The sequence below is a fragment of the Capsicum annuum genome, chromosome 5, assembly GCF_002878395.1.
Source record: "Capsicum annuum cultivar UCD-10X-F1 chromosome 5, UCD10Xv1.1, whole genome shotgun sequence".
NCBI classification, from domain to species: Eukaryota; Viridiplantae; Streptophyta; class Magnoliopsida; order Solanales; family Solanaceae; genus Capsicum; species Capsicum annuum.
This window is the reverse complement of record NC_061115.1, coordinates 176879359-176891243: the sequence shown is the minus strand read 5'-3', so window position 1 is coordinate 176891243 and position 11885 is coordinate 176879359. Positions and strand designations below refer to the sequence as shown.

General features: G+C 32.5%; 1 long non-coding RNA gene across 1 annotated transcript; it reads left to right on the top strand.

Moving 5' to 3' along the window:
• The first annotated feature begins 6445 nt into the window (after positions 1-6445).
• LOC124898943 lies at positions 6446-10344 on the top strand. The gene is made up of 2 exons (XR_007056054.1): positions 6446-7104; positions 8425-10344. It is a non-coding gene; the product is annotated as an uncharacterized LOC124898943 (long non-coding RNA).
• The last annotated feature ends 1541 nt before the right edge of the window (positions 10345-11885 follow it).

Sequence of the window (11885 nt, the reverse complement as noted above, 5' to 3'; positions counted from 1 at the left end):
CCTAAAATAGAATATGTTTGATGTTCGGAGTTCATCCATCCTAAAATAACATATGTTGGAATATCAGGTTTTGTCCACCCTAAAATAGGATATACTTGATATATCGTGCTCATCCATCCTAAAAAAGGATATGTTGGGTTCATCCACCCTAAAATAGGATATGCTAGATAATTAGGCTCGTCCGCTCTAAAATAAGGACACTTGATTTTGCAGATATATACTCAAGGTGGTCATTTTCCTTAAAAGGCGAAACTGGGGCAAAATTTTGAGGATCTCAAAATCTGGGACAACAAGAACAACATTAAACATATACGTTTTCTTATCTCCTCTCATCGTTATTATTATCTATTATGGTTGTTTTTACCACATTGTTTAATATATATCCATGCTAAACATTTTTGTCGAGTAGTGTTAAAGTGACAGGTAAACTGAAAATTATTTGAGAATTATTCTCCTCCCAATTCTGAAATATTTTATCTCAATATTTCAACCTATTCATATTTCACCATTCAAAATCGCTCATACTCCGACCTTGCAAACTCGTTCTCTACATTCATCATTTTTCTTTAGGAATCTCATTCGTTCCTAAATCTAGAACTTAACATGGCTTGATTCTCGTAAAACCAAAGATATGTAGGCGACTTGAAACTAAAGTCTTGGCCGCATTATTTTTAAAAAATCACCTCCTTGTTTCTTCTATTCCATCAAATCACTCCTCATTCGGACAAAATTAGCTACTAAGTCTTTTGTTGCTCGACAATTCTTTTATAATTCTCAAGCAACGAAGGGGCAGCTGTTGACACCCAATTTTGATCTCAGAGTCTGTTATTTTAATAAAAACTATTAATTTTAGATGTTAATACTGTTTTACGTATAATTTTGATATCAAAAAAATACCAACGTGTCACATTCCTAATTTCTAAACTTGCAATTTATTTTATCAAGTAATTTTATTTTATATAATTTAAAATGATTTTCAAAACCAAAAATTATTCTGAAGGTTTACAAGAAGATTAAAAAAAATAAGAGATTGTATCAAGAATTATGTACAAAAGAATATGAGAACGTCCTCTGGCGTCGAAAGAATTGCACGTATAGAGATTCAAAAAAGAATCGATCTGATCTAGGTCATAATCTTTATGGGATTCCAAAATTATTAATAGAAAGTCGACCGCGCGGAATCGAAGAATTACAAATGACCTTACAAAAAGAATTTAATTGTGTAATATAATATTTTATATAATTTTATAATATTTATTAAATTATTTTCGCTAATATGCACACTCATAATTTACAAACGGATTATCTATTATTATTATTATTATTATTATTATTATTATTATTATTATTATTATTATGCAATTTCTTAAAATTTGTACCTAATTTATTTCCAATTTATTACCGGCGATTTTATGTAATATCTTTTATGTAATATTAATTTTTACGTGTGTAGATTATTCTTAATAGAAACAGCCTAAGTCAATTCAATTTAAGAGTGTCAACCGGGTCGGGCTGGCCTAGAAAGGTACCAGCCCAATAACTTTACCTGGGTTGTGTGCCGATCCGGTACCGATCCCAATTCTTAATGGGTTGATCCGTACCAGGCCCAATAGTAGAATTTGGCCAAACGGCCCGTGATCGGCCCAATTACTATTAGTATCGATTTTAACCGATTCAACCCAACCCAGTTCGAGTAGGGGGTTGGTTACCGATCCATTATATTTACAAATATTAAATTTAATTCAAATATTTATGAATTTTTGCAATATGTACTATCTATACACACATATAAATTGTTAAATACATTAAACAATAAACGTTTATACATATTTACATTCAATTTCTACTTAAAAAAAATATAAACACATAAGACATAAGTACATTCAACATATATGAGTTTAAATACAACATGAAATAATGTACATACAACTTATATACTTTTTTTGGATCAAACAAGATTTTATTTATATACAGAAGTTCTACAGGGACAATAATTGTGGCATAGCCGCTCCAAAAGAGCTAGGAGAAGTAGTTTTAGCTAGGCTAGTAGGAATATGTACAACATTAGCAGTAGTTATATTATATATATCATGATCTAGGGGTGAGCATTTCGCCCTTCGAAGTGTCAAATCTCCACATCGGTCAGCATGCAAAATATCCATGATAGATGGAAGAGATTCCCCAAAAAGTATAACTGTAGTCGGGGAGTTATGCGTAAAAGCAGCAATAGTAGTAATATTAGATACTAAAGCATCCGCTAGTCTGTTCTATTCCTTGTAAATGTGACATATATCAGGATTACCCATTCTTCGGAGCAGGCACCTGCAATCATATAAAAGAAGAGAATTGTTAGTGGGGGAACAACCAAGTTGCCTAACAAGTTCTTTGGAGTCAATGTTTATCTGAATGGAAGAGATAGAATGCTCCTGTCCAATGCTAAGTCCTTGAAAAGGGGCCTTCGCTTCAGCTTCATGACTATTAGTAATGTAGATAGAGCTAATGAAGCCAAGTATCCAGTTTTCATAATGATCATGAAACATACCTCCAGTATGGCCTATTATAGTACATTAGAAAAATACATACAAATATACATACAATTAGCTGAAAATACTTGTAGAAACAATATACATACAATATATACTACTTCAAATACTACTTTAAACAATATACATACAACATATATACATTACATATATAATACTTTAGAAAACATATACACATGTATACATTAAATATATACTACTTTAGTCTGTAGAAAATATATACACAATATACATACAATATATAATACTTAAAATACTTCTTGAAACAAAATACGTATAACATATATACTACTTTAGAAAACATATGCACATGTATACATTAAATATATACTACTTTAGTCTATAGAAAATATATACACATATATACATATACTATATACTACTTAAAATACTACTTGAAACAATAGACATACAACATATATACATTAGTTAAAAGATAAACTTATATAGTATTTTTATATGTCAAGACTAAATGTCTAAGTAATATCTGCTAAAATTATTTTTATTTTTACATTATAACTTTATGTAAAGGTTGATAGTAATATATTAAAAGTATTTAATTCAAATTAGACATTTAATTTAAATGAAAAAATATGTAAGGAGTGAATGAAATCTTGTATTTTATTGATTGCAACATGATCTAAAACTTATAAGTTACATGATAGACAATTCTACAAATTTTGCATCATTTCTTTCAACTCATTCATGTTAATATTAACAGGAACTGTCATAGGACCGTCAAAATCAATGGGGCCAAAGACAAAGCCATGCATTGGACTTGATTGTGTTGATTTCTTCCTTGAAGTTATAATTTCTTCAAGATTTTGTTCGTCTGCCGGCTCCACCTTTATTTCTTGATTTCTTCGTTCCACCTCTAATTCAATTTCTAAGGCAAACTAAAATATTCATAGCATTGCCTCCCAATGAGTGTTGGTTATCTCTAAGTTGCTGTCGTCCCTGACTAAAAGCGCTCTCTGATGTTACGATTGACATTGGAACATTCAATATATCTCTAACTAATCTTGGAAATACAGATATTTTCTTTCATTATTTTTCCACTAATCCAGCATGTTGATCCTTGCTCTACAATCCTCTACCTGTTGTCAGAGAAAATACTTAAGCTCTTTTCGATAAAGTATTCTGTGTGATGAAGGAGGCACCCTGTCCCAAATATTTAAATAAAAAAAATCAGGATAACTACTATGTGTCTATCTTTTAGAAGCTGATGGCTCCTCGGAAGCTTGGGGAACGGGAGTTGGAGTGATATGTGCCAGTATGATTTCATTAAGTAAATCGACATAATGGTTATATAATGCTTCCATGTAATTGTTCGCATCACCCATAGCCGTAAACAAAGAAGATTCTTCTTCAGGTTGTATATCTAAAGCAGTATAAATAATAGAAGTAAATTCGGACATAGTATTATATTTCATACATAGATTTATTATAGCACCAATCAAGTAAATTGGGGGAATAGGATAAAAATATTTTTTAAATTTAGCAATCATTGCATTAATAACTTCTTTGTAACCTTCTTTATTCTTATATTCGTTAAGCAAACAAGAAATATTGGCTAAATAAGCTAAAATATTACAAACAGTAAGATAATAATCACCAAAAAATTCAACCATAGTTATATAAAAAAAAAAAAAAATTAACAAGATCATCAATTACAGTCCAATCAGAATCATGTAACATACACTCAGGAAGAAAACCAGAATATTGATTAAAAGTCATTGTAATAGAAACTTTATAAGTAAGACAAGTTCGTATATAATTATAAGTAGCATTTCATCTAGTATCATATTCTTCAGGTATTAATATCAGTGTAAGTCCATTTTGTTCACATTTAATTTTAAATTCTTTCATTCAAATTTTTTGATAATTTCCTTGAATAAAGCCAACAAAAAGCCTAATTTTTTTAATATAAAGCTCAAAAAATTCAAGATCATCTCTTATTATTAAATTATATATATGACAACCATACTTAACATGAAATATTCCGAATAACGATGGAGAAGGTTCAACTTTTAATAAGTCAACAACAGTCTTGTTGTTAGATGCATTATCAAAAGATATACATAATACTTTTCTTTCAATACCATAATATTTTGAAACTTTAGAAATAGATTCAGAAATAAATTTTTCGATGTGTCTATGATCTTCATCATACAAAAATATTAAAATACGTTTTTACATAACAAAATTATTATTTATTCATTGACAAGTAATTGTTGAATAATCATTTTTATTAACAGCACGATCAAGATCAGAAGTTAGAGCAACTCTCCATAGAATAGTTTTTAATAATGTAGATAAATAATAAATATATTGTGCATGGAGTCTTAAAATATCGAACCGACAAGTACTTTTAGGAATACCTGTAAATAAAGGATTATAAATTACTTGAATATAATGAATAAAAGCATCAGAAGAAGCAAAAGAGAAAGGCAAACAACCCACAACTATCATTTTGGCTATTTCTTCCCAGTGCTTCATTTTATTATAATTTTTAACTAATTGACCGGTTGTTGGGCTCAATCTACATTGATTTGGCCCCGTAACTGGCTCACCACTTTGTGTCGTAGCTAGCTCTATTAGGTGTCTTTGTTGTAAATGTATCATCAACGCATCCGTACCCACTTTATTACCTCTGGTGTTATGGTTATATACCAATTGACAAATATTGTATTGGACCTTAATTTCTCCTTCTATTTTCGTATAAAATTTTCATACAATACTAGTTCTTCTACGAGATCTTACAAGGTGATGGGGAAGACAGAGAGGAAAATTAACTGATTCTGATCTAACATTATCATTACAGATTTTGGGTGTATAACTAATATTATCATCATATACATTTAAATCAATACCGTCTACTTCATTCTCTTCTTCCATCCCATAATTTTTCTGAGCTTCTAAATAGTTCATATCGCGAGCACCTATACATAATCATCCTCAAACGGTTCGCTAATTGGTATCGGAGGCACACAGATATGTCTAGTACTTAAACTACCTCTACCGGAACCGCCACCAATTTATTTTTTACTACCATTATTACTTCTGGGACAAAAATTTCTAATACTTTTACCGATTTTTCTTAATTTATCTATATTACAAATTAAACTACTAAATATTCAAAAAACACAAAAATAATAAAAATAGTTACTCAACAAATAATACACTAATTAAAAACTAAAAGTAAAAGATGAAATGACAATATCAAATTTTTGAAATATCCGAAAGTTGAGACTTTAGAAAACTTTCACTTGAAAGTTGTAATTGCAAAATTAAAAAAATAAAATTAAGTACTTTAGGAGATAGTTAGAATAATTGAAAAAGATTGGGAGAATGAGATTGTGTGAAAAGTAGATTTGAGTTGGGTTATTTATAGGAAAAACTTTTGGAATAATTTTTAAAAAAAAAAAGAATTTTGGGCCATTTGGCCGAGAATAGGCTGCCAACGGCTATAATGTCATTAGGCTAGCTTAATCTAACGGTCCAATTAGCCCAATTGCCCCAATGGTTGAAATTAAAAAAAAAATATAACCGGGCCAGTCCGATCCGATTAACAGTGGGCATGGTTCGATTTCATTATTGGGCCGATCCATTGGGATAGTCATATCAGATGGCCAAGCCCGAGATCAGGGGCCCAAAACCCGGATCGACCCATCAAACCGGTCCATACCAGGCCAGACTCACTTTTTGGGCCAAACTTACCAGGTAGGAGCAGTCTGACCCGGCCCAGTTGACAGACTTAATTCAATTATCTTCAATTTATTTAAATTTTAGCCATCCTTATACCTAATTGATGTCAATTTTAGCCTAATTTTGAGTTTAATTTGATTCAATTTTAAAGCCTAAATCAATTTTCATCCCTCTCTCAATTTTAATCACAACTGTCGACTCATGTGGTCGACGCTTGAGATTAAATCTCATTTTCTTATAAATAGTACCTCAAAACCTTAAATCACTTTTGACAATAACAAGCCGCACACCCCACTATTCTTTCCATCTTCTTTTTTTTTTTCTTTCTCTAAAATAGATCTCCGCTAACAGTCTTTATCGATGAATTTTCAATCGGCTCCGACTCTCCATAACATCGTCGGTGAGTCCTTCACCATCTTTGACCGCCCGCCAGCTAGAGCAACAACGTCACCATCAGCCGCCCAATTGCCTCCCCCTCTTCTTTACCCACCTCTCTTTTTTTGCCGCTCACAGCCACACCAACAACCCCATTGTTGCCATCGGTGAACAGCAACAGCTGCACCAACAACCCCATGACGGTGCTATGAATGTCGCATGACCCATAACCGGCCAGACCGATCACCAGCGTTGCCTCTCTCTTTCTCAAACAGCCATCGTCGCTCTCTCCGTCATCGTCAACTCCTCCAGTCGGCGAACACCAACCAATAATCGACGCCTTCAGCCGCTAGACAGCCACAGTCGCTGCCTCTGATGCAACCACCAGTCGCGATTCAGCCTCCCCCTCCTCTCACCTGTAACGTTCTCGGCGGAATTTATGAATAACGAAGTTTTTGATGAACCCGATTGTTTTCCGGTTTGATTTCTCAATACCTTAAATTGCATGTTTGTTTGCTTTGGTTGCAAATCACCTAAATCGGTCTCTTAGCTTTAAAATTCGTGATATTTGATTCTAAATTTTTATTCAGTTCGTTTAATTATGTGTTTATGTTCGTCTCTAGATTGATATACACGAAAAGCCCTAAATTCTATGGACTTTGATTATTCTCAAATTTTCTAGTAGCTAATCTTTCATTAATTTTTATGATTCCGAACCACTTTGATTATGGGTCGTTGACAAATTTTGATGCGTAATTGTTGATATTGTACTATTTTGATTTCTAATCATGATGATAAAAATGAGACTGATTCAATTATGAAATACTCTAATTTGATTAATCTTTTTATAATCTTTAGTGATTAAAATAGCCTTAACAGATCCTTTGTTTACCTCTACGATTCTTACTCTCTTATTTATGATAATTTTTTATGATTCCTACTCTTCTATTTATGGTAATTTTTTGATATGTTTGTTTTAATTGTAATTGATTAATGGTATTGATTTGCCTCTATGATTCTTACTCTCATATTTATGATAATTTTATTATTTGTTTGATTAATTGTGATTGATTAATGGTATCGATTTAAGAAAAGTATCCTATTTGGTTCAATAACGGATTTTCTTGCCTTCTTTTTGAACGGACGGTTATGTCATTAATTTATTATAGCAAAATTCTTTTCTTTTAATTTGATTTAATTAGGCTAGTTAAGGCAATGATTATTTTTTAACCTTTAATAATCATTCTCTATTCAATATAAAAAAGGGCAATTCCTTTTATTTTTTTTGAGAATACAGAATACTGACTTCTACACTCTTCTAACTTAAAGTGTTAAAGTTTTACTTGTTGCTTCTACTTTGAGACTGTCGGTTCTTGGTTGCTTTTACCTACTTTTGAAAGTTCGATTTCTTTCGTTATTGTGTTGTTAATCGATTAGTTTTCTCTAATAATGTATTAATTTCTTTATATATTCTATGTGACTATGATTTTATTTTGATTTGCGTGGGCTTGATGTCATAAGTCTTCTATCCATCTTTGTGTATGTTTCGTGACTTATTGCGTGTTCATGCTATTCTCTTTTGTCAATGTGACATGTTTTCTTTCTCTATGAAATGTTCTTTCCCACTAGAGTATTGTTATGTGTGAATCTGAAATAACTTTTGCGCTTTAGAACCCCTTCAGCATGAGTCTACCTGGGATCCTTGAGATCCTTAGGATCTCAACATCAATGAGGGTTGTTTATGGGCTACCAAAAGCATGTTTTGGATTTTTGGAATTAATTTTGGTATCTTTGCCAGGTTGGACGAGAAAGCAGGTGATTCGGGAAACTTGTAGAGTTGTCGGGGGGTTTGTTTAAGGATTGTCCCACTTAGTGCTTGTTTTTTATTCATTCTTGGTCTCTCTGTGTAATAATAAAATTGTGTGACTGCATATCGGGGGCGAAGACTATGTGATTTAAATATTTTATGTTCTCACTTAAGCAAGTATGTAGTCTAAGATTAATAATAAACTTAATTAATCGCCTAGAAGTTATGTTTTAGGGTTTCTAATTAATTTTCAATATAAAAAGTTATTTTTAAGCATGTTTGTTTGATGTCTAGCATGTTTGGTTAGTTGTCACTCATTTTTAATCCTTTTTGCACATTTAATAAATGTTTTTGCACATTCAAAATTATTATTCGGACACTCAATAAATTTCTACACTTTCAAAATAAATTTTTGCATTTTTAAATATTTCTCTGCATTTTCAAAATAATTTTCTGCATTGTTTATTTAGTTTCCTGCACTATTTAAATATTTTTTTGCACTTTAAAATATTTTACTACACAATTTAAAATAATTATCTGCATTGTGTATTTAATTTTCTACACTGCTTCAAATAATTTCTGCACTATGTTAAATAACTTCAGCACAACTTAAAAAAATTCTGCACAGTTCAAACTTCAAACTCATTTTTCTGATTAATTCACTATACAGTTTTATTAATTTTCCTGCGCAACTTATTCATTTTTCTGAATATTTTAGTAAGTTTTTTTGCACTGCTTTAACTGTTAGCTTGTTTAAATTTTTAAATGTTAATAATTATTTATCACTTAGTAGCATGTGTATAAGTCTAATTTTGTAAAAATAAATAAATATTTGTTTTGGCATGTTAATTACTTAACTAACCTTTAACTAATCAAGAGGCTTGTTTGAAATCATTGTGTGCTACGTGCTAGTCCAACGTGCTTTGCTTTACGCACTTTGAGTCTAATTAGGTAAACTTAATTTTGTTTGTCTAGACCCTAAATTCAAATTAGAAAGGTCCAATGCCTCTTGGACATTAAGTTGGGACGGACAGAAATTTTAGAAAACGCTAGTTTTATCCGTTCTTTTAGAGCGTCACTAAGCTTAACAACCAGCCTAGGTGGAGGTGGGTAGACATTCGGAGATGATGGTAACCCAACATGTTTTGATAATGAAAAATAAAATGGTCACCCGATAATAACTCGACTTGTAATACCCCATACTTTTTTTAGCTCAGTTCAGCTCTTAGTTGTATGTATAAGAGGTTTAAAGCCTTAAAAATTTCTCACTAAGTGTTAGGACTTAGTCATTTTCAAAGCCCCATAAATTTTGATAATTTTATTTTCGATCTTTCCAACCTCGGAACATTAATTTGTAAGTTGATTCATGATCGGGGTTATCAATAGTACATCTCAGGTGTGTTTTGAAATTTTTGGACGAGTGTAGGGGTGTGTTTGGATCACCAATACAGTAGCAGCACCAAGATAAGCCCGCAATGCGCCCTCCAGTGCACTACTAGGGTTGCCCACGACAGAGCCCACAACGCATGGGTCAGTGCAGCGGTCCAGAGCCCACGACGCGTGCCCATCGTCCGCCCCTTATTTTTCCAGCTTTTTTTTTGTTTTTGCAAGGGCAATTGAGTCTTTTTCCTTCACCCAATTGGTCCATAACATGAGATTAAGTGTCCCAAAAATTCTCAAAAAGAAAAAGCATCCTCTCTAAAAAATAAACCCTATCCTCTTCAAAAGAAACGAGGGATTCAAGCTTAATTTTCAAGAAAATCATCAAGAACCTTCACAAATTCATCAATTAAGGTATGTGAGATTTTCATCCAAGGAGCCTTTTCTCATGGAGTCCAAGAATTCATCTTTGTATTTTAAACTATGAAATTACATGTTTATGATGAATTATCTCCATGAAGTTTTTATGAATCTTGATTAGAAATTATGTTTGCAATCGTTTTTCATAGGAATTAACCCTTACACGTTGAAATGATGATATTTTCATGTTAAATCCTTGGTTCATGGTTTTATAATTAAAGCTATGTTATTATTACTACATAGTTAAATCATTCTCATGCTTTAACTCATGACCCTCATATGTTTGACGAAATGCCTAAGTATTGAATTTGGAACAATGATCCCTTTTTTATGGTTTCAAAGCTCTCATGTGTTCCCATTGTTATTCCATTAAGTCCTGGAGGGTAATGAACACCCGTTACTTAGCTGTTGACACAGTTTTAATAATTACAGAACGGTTTCAGATAAACCATGAGCATTGTCATTCATTCAGTTAATATGATCAGTTTTTAGTTCTGTTAAACATAGTTCAGTCCAGAAATCAGTGTTAGTTTAGTTAGGAGTAGGATTTAGCACTGAGCGAATCTAGGGATGGGGGCTCACCCGCCACTTAGGACTGGGTCCTTAGTAGAAGTCCCTAAGTTTCAGAACTACGTAGCCAACGTAGAATTATGAGATGTTACCCGCCAGATTAGGACTGACAATCTCAGAGATGTCACCCGCTAGTTTAGGCTTAACAATCTCTTAAGGGTTACCCGCCAGTTTAGGACTGACTCATTAGTCTTTCAGGACAGTAGATTAGTAGATCCACACAATCATTGTTAGTACCCGTGGCACGGTACTAATACCCTTTCAAGTTGGGTCACAGGTTGGACCCTGATTAGCTCAGATTGGGGCATATCGGTTAGATAATATCTCCCGTAGTCTCAATTCAGTATTCAGTACAGAATTCAGTTCAGGTTTGCTTGACCATAGCATACAGTTTAGCAGTTATTCAGTTATCAAATTTCAATATTTCACTTTACAAATTATTTCAGTATCATGTTATATGCTTGGTCATGCATTCTCAGATTTTACAGATTTCACGTATATTATGCATTAGTTATCTCATGTTATTCAGTTAGTCAGTATTTCATGCACATGAACCTATGCATTTCAGCCTAACTTCATCTCATATACCAGTACATTCAAAGTACTGATCGCATACTTTCTTTGCGTTATGATGGCTTATATCATAGGTTCGGACGCGCGATTTCCTAACCGCGCTTAGATAAGCTCAGCACTTCAGCAGCAGTCGCAATAGTGAGTCCTCATCTTTCGAGGACAAGTTTATCTTTATTTAGTATCTCAATATTTCTCTATTTTAGTCAGTTTAGATTTAGTTGGGGGTTTGTCCATCAACTCCTCAGTCAGTTAGTTAGAGACTTTTCAAACATTCAAACAGTTAGTCAGTTTATCAGTTGTTTTATCAGTCTTTTCAGACGCTCAGATTTATATTTATTAGCATTTCAGTATTTTTAAACCTTAGGACTTTACTCAGTTGTTTCCGCATATGTTGTTCATTATCAGTTCTCTCAGTGCTCATATCAAGTACCAGCTTATGGGTTAACTTGTGGTCACTTGTGACCATAAGTACCGTTGTTACGATTAGGGGTAAGCCTCGGGTCGTGACA